This window comes from Papio anubis, chromosome 8 (assembly GCF_008728515.1).
Source record: "Papio anubis isolate 15944 chromosome 8, Panubis1.0, whole genome shotgun sequence".
Classification (NCBI taxonomy): Eukaryota; Metazoa; Chordata; class Mammalia; order Primates; family Cercopithecidae; genus Papio; species Papio anubis.
In genome coordinates, this window is record NC_044983.1 from 122,589,881 (window position 1) to 122,608,355 (window position 18,475).

Below are 18,475 nucleotides of genomic sequence, written 5' to 3' on the forward strand. Positions count from 1 at the left end.
GTGTTGTGTCCCAGGCATTGGGCTAGGACCTGGGCATAGAATGTTGAACGAAACAAGGTGCTTTCTACAGTTATGGAGCTCATTGCTTATCTATTGGCCATTTCTTTTTTTTTTTTTTCTTTTTTTGAGATGGAGTCTCACTCTGTTGCCCAGGCTGGAGTGCAATGGCGTGATCTAGGTTCACTGTAACCTCCACCTCCCGGATTCAAACGATTCTCCTGCCTCAGCCTCCCAAGTAGGTGGGATTACAGGCACCTGCCATCATGCCCAGCTTATTTTTGTATTTTTGTAGAGACGGAGTTTCACCATGTTGGCCAGGCTAGTCTTGAACTCCTGACCTCAAGTGATCCACCCACCTCAGCCTCCCAAAGTGCCGGAATTACAGGTGTAAACCACCATGCCTGGCCCTCCTTGTTTTTTCATTGCTAACAGCACCCCAGTTTGGTTTGAGGTGACAATATAAATAGCTCTAGTGGACTCACCATGGCCAATCTAAGTTGACCATGGTAAATCCACGTCTCTGTGCCAGACACTCATGTTTTCCACCCTTCATATAGCTAAGGGTGACCATGTGGTAAAATTCCTACCATTGAAACATAGAGAAGGTCTTCAGGAGAACATCTAGAAATGATTTTGCAGTTAGAGAAAATAGACAAATATTAAAAAAAAAAAAAAAAAAAAAAGCTGCCATTTCACTTTCTTCCTTCCTTGAATATTTTGGTAGGAAGTTACCATGTTTAGAACTACAGGAGCTATAATGGTCTTAAGGTAGTCAAAGCCAGCCTGGCGCAATGGCTCACGCCTGTAATCCCAGCACTTTGGGAAGCCGTGGTGGGCGGATCACGAGGTCAGGAGATCGAGACCATCCTGGTCAACATGGTGAAGTCCCGTCTCTACTAAAAATACAAAAATTAGCTGGGTGTGGTAGCGTGCACCTGTGATCCCAGCTACCTGGGAGGCTAAGGCAGGAGAATCACTTGAACCCAGTAGGCAGAGACTGCAGTGGGTCGAGATCGCGCCACTGTACTCCGGCCTGGCAACAGAGCGAGACTCAGTCTAAAAAAAAAAAGATTATCAAAGCCAACAGCCTGAGGATGGTAGAGAGCACAGCAGATAGAAAATCTTGTGTCCTTAATAACATTTTGTACACTAATCCTAACATCAAAGAACTCTAGAACTCCAGTGTTATAAATAATTCCAGACCTTCAGTTATATCAAAAAATTAGATAGCTTTTTCCTTCAAATCTACAAATGAGAGTTTCTATGAGTTTCCACTGAAAATCACAAGATAATAAGCTCAGCAAAGACAGAGTTGCATCCATTTTGTTAATTTATTTCCCAGTGCCTACTAAAGTACCTAGCACCTAACGGCCATTTAATAAACAGCTGTCTAATGAGTGAACAACAAAAATAAAGGAAGGTATTAGTGAAAATTGCTTGGGCAGTCGAGGGTTGTAGGAAAAGTGATTCTGACAGAGTCTATCAACAAGTCACTCCTTCACAGGCTGGATCATGGAGTCAAGTAAGGCACTGGAGAAAAAAAGAAACCCACAAGAATAATTAACTCAGTCCTGGGTAATAGCGGTTTGTTAATACAACCACAAAATCTGCCTCACCAAAAGTGCTCTAGAGGCAGCATTCTTTCTCCTTAAGCCACATATAGGACTAGAGATATTGGGTTTAGTCCTTTCAGTATATATTTCATGCCATATTTTTCTCACATTCACACTATACCTATTTTACTTTTTCTTCCTATCACTACTTGTAGTCAATATTATAGAAGTCCTAGCTACTGAAATTAGGCAAGAAAAATAAATAAAGGGCATAGATATTAAAAATGAAGAAGTAAAACTATCTTATTCAGAAAGGATATGATTATGTACAGAGAAAATCCCAAGGAATCTACAATATCAGACTCATCAGTGAATCTAGCAAGATCACTGGATACAGTTTATATATAAAAGTTATTATTAATTGTATTTCTGGGCACTGACAACAAAAATTGAAGATAACTTTTAAAACAACAATGTTTATAATGACACCAAAAAATATAGAACTAGAAGTTCACATAAATTATAGTTTCCAAGAGCTCCACACTGGAAATTGGAAGCCATTGTTGAAATAAATTAAAGAAGATTTAAGTAAATGGAGAGACTTACCATGGTTATGGTTCGAAAGACTCTACATTGCCAAGATGCAAATTACTCCAAAATTGCCTACGGATTCAATATGATTTCAATTAAAGTTTCTGAAACTTTCATTTGTTGTTGTTGTTGGAATAGACAAGCTGATTCTGAAGTTTGTATACAAATGCAAAGGACCTAAAACAGCTAAAGAAAATTTGCAGAAGAAAGAAACCAAAAGAATTACACTGTCAGATTTTGAGACTTACTACAAAGCTATGGTTATTAATACAGTGCATATTGGTACTAGGATAGGCAAATAGACTAAAGAAACAGAAGTCAGAGTCCAGAAACTGAATTACACATACACGGTCATCTGATTTATGACAAAAGTGCCAAGGCAATTGAGTGGGAAGAGAATGATGTTCTATGTAAATGGCAATATTGGGTATCTGTATGGTAAAAAATAAGTCTTGGCTATATGTCGTATAATATGGACAAATTAATTACAAATGTAGTGTACACCAAATGTGAAAGGTAAAACAAAATAACATAAAAAAAAGAATAATATCTTACCTTGGGATAGCAGATATTTCTTAAACAGGACACCAGAAGTGAAAAAGCAAGCCACAGCCTGGAATAATAATTTTATCATAATATATGCATATGTTTCTATCTGCGAAAGTACTCATACCCAGAATACATTAAGAACTCTTACAAAATAATAACAAAAGGACAAGCAACCACTTTAAATATGGCACACACACACACAAAAAACTTTGATCAGGCACTTCACACTGATTGCTCATCAAGAAAATGCAAATTGAACTACACTGAATTACCACTACATACTCATCAGAATGGCTAAAATTTTTAAAGGACTAATACAATCAAATATTGGTAAATATTGGGAGTTATTGGAACTTTTATATGTTGTTAGTTATTTATTGTGTGTGAACTGCCTCAACCCCTTTCAAAAACCGTTGGTTGTGTCAATTGAAGCTGAACTTCTGCCTATACTGTATGACCAGTAATCCCATTACTAAGTATATATTTAAGAGAAACAAAATACACTAAAAAGCATGTGCAAAACTCTTCATAACCAAACTATTCATAACCATGTTGATTCATAACAAGAACATGAAAACAATTCAAATGTTCATTAACATGAAGGAGGATAAAATATGGTACATTTGTACAATGGAACACTGCTACTTAATAAGAACAAACTGCTGATGTACACAAGAACATGAACTAAACCAACAAGTATGTTGGGTGAAAGAAATCAGACACAAAAGAGCATATACAGTATAATTACATTTATATTAAGTTCAAGGACAGGTAAAACAAATCTGCTGATAGCAGTAAGGAGAGTGGGCACATCAGCAGGTATTGGTGGGAAGAGACACCGGAAACCTTTTAAGGTGATTAAAATGTTCTCCATCTTGACTTAGGTAGTAATTACACAGGTGTACACAGGTATATATGTATGTAAAAATCACTTAAGATTTGAGTTATTTACATACCTTACTACATGTACTTTATACTTCAATTAAAAAATTGAAAAAATACTCTTTAAAAAATTATTACAGTCACATTTCCTTGGGCTCTTTCTCTTCTCTCTTTCCCCTCTTTTCTCTCTCCCCTCTCTCTGTGTTTCTCTCTTTTGGCAGAAAAGTCAAACCTCAGAGAAACAAGGGAAATTCATGTGGACAAATTTGAATTCAAGTTGTCTCTATTAACCACCAAAATGGAGACAGTAAAGTCAAGCTGGGACTTGAATTGCCTGCTTTGGAAATCTGTAACAAAGTCTTGATGGATAATTGTCTTGAATCTCACTTTACTTTGTGGCACATACCTTCCTGGTTTCTGGCTTGAGTATGAAGAAGGAGACGCAGCAGCAGAGGAGAACAGATTTCCAATCGCAATGGTCTTGATTCATTAAGTTCACTAGATTCTGGAAATTAAGGCTTCTGTTCCACTCTGCTAACAATTAGCAGAGTGGACTCCTGGACAATCGCATAGCCCTCTGGGTATCTGAACCCTCATTGAAACATGAAGGGGCTAGGCTGTGTGTTGTTCTAATGAAAATGCAGCCTTCATTCATGCAACTAATATTTCCTGAGTGCCTGCCATAAATCAGGTTTGTTACACAAGGGACTGGAACTCAGGAGTTCATTTTTACTTTATTCGAGATTAATTATAATTTTACTTTGTGTCAAAGAAAAAAGAATACAATATCACTTATGTGATCCAGGGATGACCTGTAAACCCTAGCAGTGGTGGGGCGGGGGGCAGGGGGGAGGCGCGGTGGGCAGGGGGATGGTAAGCAGGGGCACAACGGCAATGGTGACAGTAACCAGAAACGCCCTGCTTCCCTCAAAAGAGAAAAAAAACCCAGACCTATTTCCATGACGGGGTTCTTACGTGTCCATTTGGGAATCTGAATGTTTTGGTTCTTTTCATTTCCCTCCTCCCATAAGGAGAAAAAGCTAATTCCATACGTGCGTGTGTGTGTGTGTGTGTGTGCGCGTGTATGTATGTGTGTGTAAGGGTGTTTACATATATAGTGAATGTGCCATAGCGATGTATTTAATTTTGTGTACATGTATATTTGTGTCTGCATGTATTTCTTAGTGTTTGTGCATAAGGATGTGGACATATGTGGTCTGTGTTTGTATTATGTATGTATGTATGTGTGTGTGTGGGAGGCAGGGTGTGTATAAAGGCTGTTCTAGATTTTACCTTACTCTAAAAGCTGACTAATAACATGAAAAATATGAGTCAGAAAGGTGAAGGGTTAACTGTTTAATGAACATAAAGTTCATTCAGAAAACCGTGGTTTGTAACTGGTGAGAGGAAGTATTGAGCAGTTTCTTGTAAAGTTACAATAGCCAGATCTGCAAAGGAAACCCCTCCCAGCTTGGAATTCCAGAGTGTTTCCTAGAGCTTGGAAGGTAGCCAAAACATGAGCAGGCATTTAAAAGGGAAGGGAACGGGGGAAACCTGGAGTAAAGGACATGAATCCATCTGTCTTTCCCATCCACTACCCCATCCCCCTCTTTCATAAATAGTTTTAAGAGGAACTAATAGACCTATACTTAATATCTTCTCTCCTACCTTCTCACTTTTGTCTTCCTCATGCCTTCTCTTCTAATATGGCTCAGTGCTTAGTGCAGGAGAAACCAGTAACCCTGAATTACAGCTCTTCCTTTCTCACTACATGAATTCAATTTCCTCATCTGTCAAATGAGTATACCAATTCATATCTCGAAAGCAGTTGCTGTGAGAATCAGATCAGCGTAACCTCACAGCTTATGTCTTTTGGAACAGCACTTGGCACATGGTAAACACTCCGAAGTATTTGTTCAATGAATGAATAGATTAAAAGGTGGCATGTTTTGTACTAAAATGTTCAATGATAGTATAAAACCATTTGGTCATAATGCGGAAAGGGAAGTAGGCAGGAATTCCCTTAATCTGTATTTTATGCAGGTTCCAAAGGAGCGTGGTGGAGAGAAGGATGCAGATAGTCTGGGTGAGAGCTGGAGGCTGGAGTCAGCAGGAAGGATTGATATTGATTTCTTAATCAACAGAAAGAAGGACTGAGGCCGTGGGTGCTTGGGGAGTGAGGACTCCTTTCTGCCCCATCCTAGGCTAAGTTCACCACCCATTCCATCTTGAGATCTGCCTCAAACACAAATCCCTCAATTGACCACAGGGGGCGCCCCTTCTATGAACTTGGCGCTGATTGTTGTGATCTGCCCACCACAGTGGGGAAAACACAAAATTTGCAGATCAGGCATGTCCGGGCTCAGATTCCTACTCCAGCACCTAGTAGCCAAGGGACCCCAACTGTTAAATAGACATGGTGATGCCTGCTTTCCAAGTCTGTTGGGAAAGAGACAGGGGAAGTGAGGAGGAGAGAGAGAGAGAGAGACAGAGAGACTGAGCAAGCATGCCGAGACTTAATATAATTATATTTATATTAAAAGATACACAGTAGAATATGGAATGAATGTCCAATATCACAAAGCGTTCTAAGGAGCCTTCCTATAGAAAGAACTGTGGGTGGATGGGGACTAAGCATTAGCTACTCCGTGAGTGCACAGAATACTCAGCCTTCTTCCAGATGATGAGCTAAAGTTCAAAGATCAAGCCATTTACACACCTTCTTTCTCATCCCAGGTCCTATTCTGCTTGAATTCAAATGGCCATCCACACCTTGCCTGAAATACTTGCAATAATTAAGATACGGCTTTCTCCTTGCTTAGGGGTTGGTCCACAATTCCCTTAAGTGGCCTCATTTCAATTAGGACTCACACATCCCTTCAACAGTGATTTTGTGTCAGGCTTGGTTAGCAACTCAAGGCTCAAGCATAAATGGAACAGAATTCTTTTCCTTTTGAAACTCACCAATAAATATAGTGATCGTAACAACTAGCTGCATTCTTTTTTTCCCTCAATTCTAAGCACTATGCAAAGGCTTTAAAGCAGTGGTCCCAAATCTTTTTGGCACCAGGGACCAGTTTTGTGGAAGACAATTTTGTGAAGAGACAAAATGTGGAAGACCATGGACCGGGATGGTTTGGGGATGATTCAAGCACATTACGTTTCTTGTGCACTGTATTTCTATTATTATTACATTGTATTATATAATGAAATAATTATACAACTCACCATAATGTAGAATCAGTGGGACCCCTGAGCTTGTTTTCCTGCAACTAGACACTCCCATCTAGGGGTGATGGGAGATGCTGACAGGTCATCAGGCATTAGATTCTCATAAGAAGTGCACAACCTAGATCCCTCGCATGCGCAGTTCACTATAGGATTTATGCTCCTATGATAATTTAATGCCACTGCTGATCGGACAAGAGGCAGAGCTCAAGCAGTAATGTGAGCAATGGGGAGCAGCTGTAAATACCGCTGATCTTACTCACCCACTGCTCACCTCCTGCTGTGTGGCCAAGTTCCTAACAGGCCACAAACTGGTACCTGTCTGCGTCCCCAGGGTTGGGACCACTGCCTTACAGGACTTCATCTCATTTAGTTTTCATCAAAATTCTATGTGGTAGGTACTCTCATTAGATCCATTTTATGGGTGAGGAGCTGAGAGTAAAATTGGTTATATAACTTGCCTAAAATAAGTCAAGTCTCTGATGAGAGGGCCGGGATTCAAGTTCAAGTAGTCTGACTCCAAAATCTCAAAGCACTTCTGTGGTAGGAAGGATAAATGAATGGAATGGCATAGAGTCATCTAAATGACTGCAGTAGAAAGGGAGCATTTCCCATGTGCAGTGTAATTTTTGCAGGGCTTTGAAAGATAAATAGGGGCATGCAGTTAAAGAAGAGAGGAGAAGGCATTCTAGGCAGAAAAGCCAGTGCTTACACAGAATCTCAGAATTGTAACAGTTCCCATTACACCCTGGCAGTTTGTTGCCAGGGCTATTGTCAAGCACCCTCCTGCCTCCCAGTGGGGCTGAGAAGGGGTGAAGGGACACTGGCAGAACTGAAGCTGGGAAATTTGCACTTGCTAGTCGGGACTTGCATAGCCATCTTCTCAATGCCAAAGAGGACCTCAGTCTCTGTGTGCGCTTTGTTCTTTGTTTGTTTGTTTGTGGCCCGGGCTAGAGTGCAGTGGTGTGATCTCTGTTCACTGCAACCTCCGCCTCCCAGGTTCAAGGAGTTCTCCTGCCTCAGCCTCCCAAGTAGCTTGGATTATAGGCACCCATCCCCACACCTGGATAATTTTTATATTTTTAGTAGAGACGGAGTTTCACCATGTTGGCCAGGCTGGTCTGTGTGTGCTTTGGATTTGAGACAATCTGATGATTTAGAGTTAAAAATGGGAGTAAATTGAGTGATTCTCTAGTTATCATGTTTAGTCAAATCAGATCTGTGCATCCAAAATCATAAGGCAAGTTTTCCTGTGTGGCTCTGTAACATCCTTAAGGAAATACTTCTGATGTCCATCCAGTGTTTTGTTCAGAAAGAGTGTCAGGGTTGACGATAGCTGTGATGCTCCAGACGGAGCTGCGGATAGCAGCATATAAGTTTCAGGGCAGTGGTTGAGTGGCTGTGGGAGGATGGGGAAGGAAGGTGGATGGCCTTTCTCAACCATCTGTCATTGGCTGGAATATTGTGTGACTTGTGAAATAGAATTAAAGATATGATCTTCTTATGGTCTTCTCACAGTTTTCAAGGGATTTTAGGAGAAAACTCTTAGCCATACAGAGGTGTGGACAAGAAAATCACCTATCAGAACATACTTATCTAGAAAGGAAAATTCAAACCATCAAATAGAAGAGTTATTAGCTTTCTTTTTCCTTCTCTCTAAGAAGGTTATTTAGAATCAGCTTTCTTACTACATCCTGTACTTAGAAAGGAATAACCTGCACATGACACTTTCAAAAAATCACTTTTGCGTACAAGGGAGCCCTTCTGAACCTAGCTGGGAAATTATGACAACGATGAAGAGATACGTGGGTGTCCTCACATTTTGTGTCTTAAAATGTCCAGCTCTCAGGCTGAAATATTTTCCCCCATGAAATCCCCATTGAAAATAGAAACCAGAACTATGATCTAAAAGAAAAATATCTATTTGAATATTTCTACTTGTGAACTGACATTTTTAGCTATTTTAGTACTTTTTTTGGTGACTGAAGCATAGCAAATAGAGTTTTGTTTCCTTCCCACAGATACCAGATTTCTTTGAACAGTACATAGAATGGTGCACATTACAGGGCATCTACCACACAAAAAAACAAAGCCACTGGAGGAAATAAGGGTTGGGGAAGAGGGAGGAAATGGTAGGTACCATCTCACATGGGGATGTAGTTTTCACAGATCACCAGGTAGCATCATGTGATCTGCGTGAGTTTCCTAAGGGAGAAAGGGGCTCTCCTTTTGTTCATATTGGCTGCATTCCTGCATTTCATTAATTCTGAATGGCAAGTGAGCAAGATCCTCACTGCTGAAATCTGATCAGATGTTATTGATGAATCATGGAATTCCAGAGTTAGGAGCTGGAAAGAAGGTCAAGAGGACATCTGAGTCAGTTTCTGACGAGTAGCAGGTGATGGGTTATGATGTCAGTTTTGGAACTGGACAACTAAGGCCCTGAGGTGTTCAGGCATCCTCTTCTGGTCCAAAGGTCAGCTCCAGGGAACAGGCTGCAGGTCTCTGACAGCAGAGGATAATTCTCTTTCTATATCACACATGCCTCCTCAACTAACCAGCATGAACATAAAATCTGCATTGTAGCCAAGCCTATAGCTGTGGGAAACACAGAGTCCCTTCTTCCCATGCCCACTTTTGAAGAGGTTACTATAAATCATCACCCCTGGGGCTGAGCTTTGGAATTTCCTAAATCTCAGAGAAACGTAAGCACAACGGCCCCACTTTGCATACCTGAACTCGAAACTGAATAAAATCATACTGGGCGTTTCGTTTTCGTTTGTAGCCAGATATTTTTAAACAGCATATTCTTATGCAATATAAAAATAATACATACCCATTAAGAAAATAAAAGATAAATATAACAACGCTTTCTCAAAAATATCATTCTGCAATTACAAAATTGGCACACAGCACAGGTTAGCAAACTTTTTCTCTAAAGAGCTAGATGGCAGATATTTTGGACTTTAGAGGACCTAGGGTATCTATTGCACATATTCAATTCTGCTGCTGTAATGCAAAAACAACCATAAACAATACATAAAGAAGGAGTGTGGCCATGTTCCAATTATTTACAAAAACAGGTGGCAGGACAGATTTGGCCTGTGGGCCATGCTTTGCCAGCACCTGGCATATAGAATTGAGAATTTTTTTCCTATGTGTATCACATTAGATATCCAACTGTGTATACTGTTCTTTTCACTTCATGTTGTATCATATATACTTTCTTGGATTAGTGAATTATCTTTATATAGTATTTTGCACAAAATGGTTGTTTATTATCCCATATTATGAATGAAGCAATATTTGCATGACCATCGACATTTAGATGTTTTCCAATTTTCTTACTATTTTGCATATTGTGATAAACATCAGTATACCTTAGATTTTTGTCTTCATTTCAGGTTATTTCCATAGGGTATATTTTGGGAAGCTGAATTAAAAGAAAAAAAAAATATCTTAGAAAAAAACTGCTAATTCTTCATCTCAAAAGGCTTCCCCAATTTACTCCCAGAACTGTGGATGAAATTGCTTATTTCTCCCTAACCAGACCAACACAGAATATTAGACTTTGTAAAGCATTGCTTCTTTGATAAGAACAAGGATGTCTCAGGCAAGTGAGGAATTGAGCCAACATGATGCTCAGGTCACTAAGCCTCCTCATTCTTCACTCAGTAGGCCAGATGACCCTCCTCACTCCACTCCCAGCCCCCAACCCCACCCATGGCCCCAGACAGAGGGCAGAGAATGGAACCTATTATCTTTCTGAACGTTCCTTCCCTCTTCCTGTCCACCTCACATCTGGATGGAATACAAATCCCCTGACTTCCTGTTTCTCTCCCTACAATAGGTCCCAAATGTCCACTTCAAATTAACCCTTTTTTTGCTTTTTGCTTCTCTCACTTCAACCCCAAACTCTCATTTTTTGAGACAGGGTTTCACTCTGTTGCCCAGGCTGGAGTGTAGTAGTGTCATTAAGGCTCACTGCAACCTCGATCTCTCAGGCTCAAGCAATCCTCTTGCCTCAGCCTCCCAAGTATCTGGGATGAAAGGCTTGCATGACCAAGTCCTGCTAATTTTTTATATTTTTGTAGAGGTGGGGTCTTACCATGTTACCCAGGCTTGTCTGGAACTCCTGGGCTCAGGCAATTCTCCCTCTTCAGCCTCCCAAAGTGCTGGGATGACAGCTGTGAGCCACCATACCCAGCACAAGCCCTTTATTATTGTATTTTCTCAAAATGAGTTTCACTGAGCTTTGCCTATTTAAGAGTCTCCATTTGGCCATTCTTTGTTAATTTCTTTCACTAAGGCAGGCAGTTCACAGGAGTATGTGAAGAGGCCCTAGGAGCAATAGGGAGTACTGAGGTGTGTGGTACAGAGAGTCAAATGCAAACACTTTCAACAATGTTCCAGGAAAAAAGATAGGTCTATTGATTAGATCAGGCCCTATAAGCTCTTTCATTTGCGATCCTGGTTCTAGATACTTAGCTTCTACCTTTTATCGTTCACTAACCAGGGACACAAAACCTTCACAACCTGCGTTGGCCAACCTTACACTGCTTCCTCCCTCCACACCCCACACCCCACCCCCCCGACTGCATGGGTAACCCATAACCAGCTAAACTGAACTATTCCAACACACATTTCAGCCTGTTTGGTCTTTTGTTCATGATGGTCCTTTTTTCCTCAAATACTCATTCCTCTTCTATAGTTTTTATCAATAAAGGCTCAAAATCACTACTCTGATACTACCTGTCTTTCAAATGTCCACCCACTGGGGCAAATTAGTCTTCTAACAAATATTTATTGGGCATCTAGTATATGCCACTACCTGTGCTGGGCACTGGGAATACAGCTGGAGCAAGACAGACCCTGCCATTCTTATGCAAGTTACAATGTAGCTTTTGCATATTGTCCTTTGTATTACTTGGAAGCCAGGGCCTCCCCACTCCCAGACTGGGAGCCCCCTGAGGACAAGAGTGGTGTTCCGTTAATCACTAAGCCCTATTACAGGCACAGGGTAGGTGCTAAGATAATGTTTATGAAGTGACTACAGCTGTGTTGCCAACAGGAAGCAGGGACGTCCTTGAGGACAAGATAGTGTCTGATTCACTCCTGTATCCCCCTCAAGCAGCTAGCACAGAACCTGGCACCGTAAATCCTAAGTTGATAAGCATGGGAGGAAATGAGTGGACTGGCTTTAGTTTACCTCTTTACTTCTTTCCCTATAATAATGCCAAAGAAAACAAAATCCTGCAAAAAGCAACCAGCAGATGGTGGGAGAACTGGTTTCTAAACCTGAATATCACTATAAATGAGAAATACTCTTTTATTTTTGGGAAAATATGAGTTTTGCATCTTATTAAGATTGATGTGTTTTATCTGTAATTAATCATCATCATCATTGCTGATGGCTGGTTCACAAATTCACCACTTGTTGGCCGAGGGAGCTTGGGTGAAGGAGTGATCTCCTCTGAGTCTCAGTTTTCTTTTTTATAAGATGGAGATATGAAAGCATATCTGTCTAGAGTGTTGAAGGACAAGTCAATTAAAGGAGATAAAGTATGTTTTAGTGTGCAGTACTAACATGTACCCCTACTATGTTTTACTAGGGGTATGTTTTACTCCTAGTGCAGAGTAGGTATTTAAGAAGTTGTAGATTTTTTTCCTTCTCATTATTATTCCAGTAATCTAGTGTGACAGCAAAAATCAAGCTTCTATTTTAATGAAAGTGTCTCCTATTTTTTCTCCAGTCAAAACCACAGATCCTTATTTTAGGGGAGTCATGTCTATTGGTTGACCCCCAGAGAATTCTGAATTATCTCAGTGTGCAGTATGATGTCATATTAAGGAACTATAGGGCAGTGGTTGAGAGGGTTAACAAGTCAGTGTTAAGTGTGCCTGTATTGAATTCATTCATTTATTCAACACATATTTATGGAGGACTGATCATGTGCTAGACACTATACTAGGTATGGGATACAGTGGAAATCAAATCTTTGCCCCCATGAAGTTGACATTCTACTGACAGAAGACATTCAAGCAATACATGTATACAATTTATACTGAATTTATATTATATGAAGTGAGAATGAGGGTGATGGAGGAAAATCAAAAAGGGAAAGAGGCAAGGGTATGCTGTGAGGGAGATCGAATCTCTGTTTTTAAACTCATAAGATGCGTGGCCATAGGCAGGATGACCTCCACAATTTGTAAAATGCAGGGCAAAGTGAAAATGTAGCACCACTGTTCAAAATTTTGAGTCAATGACTGCAGAAAATTGAACCAAGCACAGGTCCTTTTAAGTACATGCAGGACCTTTGCAGTCCCACAGAGCAGATACTCGTGAAGCTGATCTTGAACTTGAGCAAGCTGTTTGATTTTTCTCAGCCTCAGTTGTTAATTGGGAAAGGACTTGGAAATATTGAAACATGTAATAAGAGAAAATGATTCTAAAGCTTTTTCCTCTAGGTACAGTGTTAGACAGTACAAAGGGCATTTTTACCTCCAACACATCTTTCATGAAGAGTTTTTTATCTAGGATTCATGGAGCCCTATGTTAAACAGATTTGCCCAAGTTCTAACAAGATTCTGGAATCTCGTATGTGGGTGTGTTCATGTTGGGGTGTGTGTGTGTGTATGGGGGGTGTGTGGGTGTCTGTGTTTTTCCTCTGGAAAGCACCATAGTCTCTGCCACATTTTTTAAAAGGTGCATAACCCTTTAAACAGGAACCATTTACTTTAAATGGAATCAGAAATCTCACTATGAAAAAGCAATAATATTTATTTGTACTGTGTGTATCTCTTACTGTTTATTCCATGTTCACAATTCATCTCATTTTCATTCAAGACAACCAACTGGGCTAGTTAGAGCTGAGATTTGAGCCCAGTTTTTCTCACTGACTCTAAAACTCATCCATGCTCCTAAATCTCCTCACCATTGGAGGGCATTGCTGTTTACAGTTTCAGCTGTACTATCAAAAGCAGCAAATCAAGGGCAGGGACCACAGCTTGACCTTAAACTATTCAACTGCACTTAATTACCCATTGTAGTGGAAGCACATAAATACAGGATGTCCCCTCACTCTGCCATTCTGCTTTGCATCATTATCAAAAAGACAAAGGTAATTCATGTCTAATTACTCACTCACCGCAAGGTCAGAATATTTATTTTTATCATATTTGTGATTTTTAGGATTAGTGATATCAGTATTTATTCATGGCTAACCTAAATCAAACATCCTGTTGATATCTATAAAGAGCCATATAGTTATTGTCGCAGGTATGCTGAGTCACAAAGCAAATATGAAGTTTATGAGTTGACAGGGAAAAGGCTGCAGGGAGGTAGAGATAAGTGTGCCTGGGTAATCACAAGTGTCTTGCGAAATATACACATTGTTTATTTATATTGTCCATTTATCAAGCTCAATAGGGGCTTGGGAAACTGAAAATGACCAAAGTAGGAGAAATTATGAGTGTTATTTTCCAAATTTGCTGCTGGTGGTGACTTTTTGGTTCAATTTATTAAATACTTAATTTAGAAATTATCCTCTGTTTCTAGTGGAATACAGCCTTGACCAGCTTGAGAAAGATCGAAGGAGAAGTAGAAGAGACATGTGACTGGGATTAATTTACTCGGAGATCTGGAGTAGCAATAACTTGTGTCTTTCCAAAACCCCCGCAGTCAATTAATGAGATCAATTTAAAGTGGCAGTATTGAAAGGGAAAACCCAAACACTTGGCTATAGCAGTAGGCAATTGACCTATTCCTTTTTCCATTCAGATTCACTCAGTCAAATTATCTTATTGACTGTGGCTACTGTCGTCATAACTGTGTTAGCTAATTGTCTGAAGTTTTCATTCATTCTCTGTCTTTGCAGATGTCGCTGCTATTCAATCTGTATTTCCTTGCTCTGTCTAGCTCTCTGTCTGCACTAACAGGATATACACAAGTATGTGTACACATTTTTTTCCTTAATCTATCCCATTGTTCCTCTTAATGTCTTTGGATAGATCAACAGTCTGAAATCAGGCTTCTAATAGAATCTTACTGGAAGTAACTAGCTGTGAAACTTGGGCAAGTATTTGACCTCTCACTTCCCCCATCTATGAAGGGAAGATGTGAAAACAAATGGTTGTGTGGTTCCTCTCCTACTCACTCACTCTATATTTCTATAATTTTTTATCTAGTTTCCAGGAGCACAAGGTCATTAGTAATGTGCCCCACGACTCTCCTTAGATTAATCAGACAAGCCAAAATTGGGGGAGATCTGAACAAAGCCTTAGAGTCTAGTTGATAGTAAGAATATGAAATGGATATGACTCATTGATGTAATATGGTCTTCAAAAAGCTAAATCTGGTGTTTGAATGCATAGAAATATATTAGGTTTTAGAACATAAAATTTCCATTTTGGTAGATGAAAAATGTTGAATAAAGGTAATTTCATAAGGTTCATAGTCTGTAGAGTGAGATGGAAGCAGAAAAACCTCACTTTGCTCTGTTCTGCTGTACTAAGCTTATACTTTAAGTAATCATTCAGTTCTTGATGCCATACAAATAAAGACAGTAGTGGACAAAAAGAGACACATATATTCGGTATATAACAACCAAGTGGGGAGGGGACTTTAAGACATGTCTGGTTAATGGGGGAAAAAATAAAGAGACTCTTTAACTTGGAGGTGTTAGCAGTCTTTTAGTCTTTAAAAGATAGGTGCAAAAGACAAAATTTTTCTGTGTGTGTATATATATATATATACACACACACATATATTTAATGCAATATATGACTAAGTAGTTCATGTAAGTGACAGTAGTAATAGTGACTAAGAAGTTCAGAAAAAGATTCAGATCCGTGTGAGAAGGAACTTTTTGAATGGAGCTGTCCAAAATTTAAAGGTGCCTTGTCAGCTACTTGCAGTGTTCCATTGCCAGGGATGTTCAACTCAAGCAGCACCAGGTGGTAGGTCTAGGACACTGGCTGTCTACCTGGGGTGAGTTTTTCTCCCAGGGGACATTTGATAATGCTTGCAAATGTGTTTGATTGTCACAATTTTGGGGGTTGGTGGGAGGGTGCTATTGGCATCTAATAAATAGAAGTCTGAGATGTTTCTAAACATCAAACAATGCACAGAACAGCGCCCTCACTGTAAGGAATTACCCAAGCTGAAATTGAGAAATCCTAGTCTAAACAGTTTGATACAGATGTTTAATTCCTAACATCCCTGTAGCTGGGGAGAAAAAAGTGAAATTGATCTATCGGAACAATGGTTATGTAGGCAATTGTTTATAATGACATTTTAAAAAGAATGTTAATGATACGCAGACATGTAAATTTTTTAACATATAACATTAAACATAAAAAAGAATACATCTCTATTTTATAAATATATCAAAATATTGAGTGGTTAAGTCTGATCAGTGAGGTTATTCATGCTTTTGTTTTCCTTTTTTCTCTATTTTCCAAGTAGCTATAATATACCAGTCCTGCTTTTAAATTCAGAAGAAGAAAAAAAGAATCTAAGTTGAATTTTTAAAACCTAATATGTCCCTGAGGACTGAAAGGCACATGGTAATAAGAATAACCATAATAGTAACTTCAATTTAGCCGGCAGCATACGGGGAGACAGGCCCACTCATTCACTGCCGGTCAGAATGTAAATTGTTATAACCCCTTTGGAAGACAATTTGGCAATATGACTGCAGAACTTCAAAAATATTCATATCCTATGACCCAGTCATTCCAATTTTGGGAAGCTAGCCTAAGGAAATAATCAAAAATAGGCACAAAGATGTTCATTTAAGCGTGATTTATAATAGTCAAAAATTGGATTTATAATGGCTACAAATTGAAAACAGTCTTAATTACTAGAAATAGGTGAATGTTTAACTAAATTATAATAAATCCATATGATGTAACACATAGCCATTGAAAACAATATTTACAGCTACTGATGGTGGGGGAAGAAACTTAAGATGCACGAATAACTGTGAAAAATAAGGGTCCAAAATAAATAAAAAGGATAACCCCCAAAATGTAAGTATACAAAGAAGCCATGATGTTTGAAAGTATATGTGTTAAAGTGTTAACAGAAAGTAAAGATCTTTAGGATATGAGATATGAGTGTTTAAAAATTTTTTTCTTTATATATTTATGACCTTTTCTAATTGTATAAAATGAAAAACATAAATTTTATAAACAGACAAAAACTTTAATATTTGTCAAATGCCAAATCTGAGTCCAAAGCCATTGTCCATTTTAAGAAAATCATCTGATTCAACATCACATCTACTTTTCAAGAGAGCACCATGCCCATTTCACAGAAGAGAAACTTTGGTCCAATATTCCTCAGTCTCCATGTTTTAACTTAGATATTGTTTCCTCCAGGAGGCCCTCATTGACCTTCCAATTCTGGTTAAATTACTCTTTCTCTGAGTTCTCATTACTCTACTGATTATGTGTATATAAAATATATATATAATATGTATATTATATGTTGTGCATATATATATGCACTGTGTGTGTTCGTGTGTGTGAATATATATATATATATATATATATGTTGTGCCTAGCAAGTGTATGACACCAAATATCCATAAATTGAATGAATGAATGAATTAATAAAGAAATGAATAACTTACCCAACCTGGTAAGTGGCAGGGCTGGCCAGGTCAGTGCAACTTCAAAGTCGGTGTTGTCACTGAATACTCCAGATGGATTGCAGAGAAGACCAAAGTTCATGTCTCGGCACCTTTTCCAATGTACAGGACTTATTGTTGGGACAGAGTAGTGCCTGGCCTAGAAGTTAAACATTCATCCAGCTAGCTATTAAGGCTTGAATGCCTTCAAAGAACAGCATGGATTTTTCTGTGAATTGTGAGTGTTTTCGCAATGCTTACCGCGGCAGCTGGTAATGATTATTGCTCCTGTTTCCCTTTGAATTTCATGTTCGTTTACTTAACAGGGCATTGCTAATCTAGAAGAAGGGAGTGGGTGAAGAATCCCATTTGTAAAGAGGATAACAGGTTAATGAAAAGAAGCAGAGGTATGTGTAGGTGATAGTGTTTCTACAAGGCTCGGTTCAATTGATATGATTTAAAGGCAAGTCTTGGCTGGCTGGTCATAATAAGGGCCACATTATGGAGGGGATTTACGTGGCAATTACCATGGTCCTTGCTAGTGGGATACAATGTTTGAGGGTTCCCTGGATACTTAAGATTAATGTCTGAATCAGTAGTGTTATTGTTGCAAGATCTTAGTGTGACGGGAGCCATTTGAGGCAGGAATTTTTATCCCTTATCAGAACGTAAAATACCTCATAGTCTGCAAGAACACCGATGACTATGGCCCGAAGTTGCCCTAGAAGAGTTTAAGTGTCCTGTTGATTGTTTTTTTTTTTTTTTTTTCCTTTTCCTTGGCAACTAGAATGCATAAATGAGTCTAGAGCTACTTTTGCTCATCTAGGTAATATGACTGAAATGGGAATTATACATGTTCAATCATTTAGAGAAGAGGGACTAAAAATCATAGACCTATAGCAAATCAAATAATTATAGAGAATCTACCATGTTAATGACTGCAATTAAGGACTTCTTCATGTACCCCAGGCCCGATTCACAGCCTCTGGGGCAAACTCACCATGATTTTTCCCTTACAATATTTATTAAGAATGA

The 18,475-nt window shown here is 39.1% G+C and overlaps 1 long non-coding RNA gene across 1 annotated transcript; it reads right to left on the reverse strand.

Annotated features, from left to right (window-relative positions):
• Positions 1 to 1,094: 1,094 nt before the first annotated feature.
• Positions 1,095 to 18,107, reverse strand: LOC116276409. The gene is made up of 3 exons (XR_004185931.1): positions 17,444 to 18,107; positions 2,700 to 2,757; positions 1,095 to 2,330 (listed from the first exon to the last, which is right to left on the reverse strand). It is a non-coding gene; the product is annotated as an uncharacterized LOC116276409 (long non-coding RNA).
• Between the last annotated feature and the right edge of the window lie 368 nt (positions 18,108 to 18,475).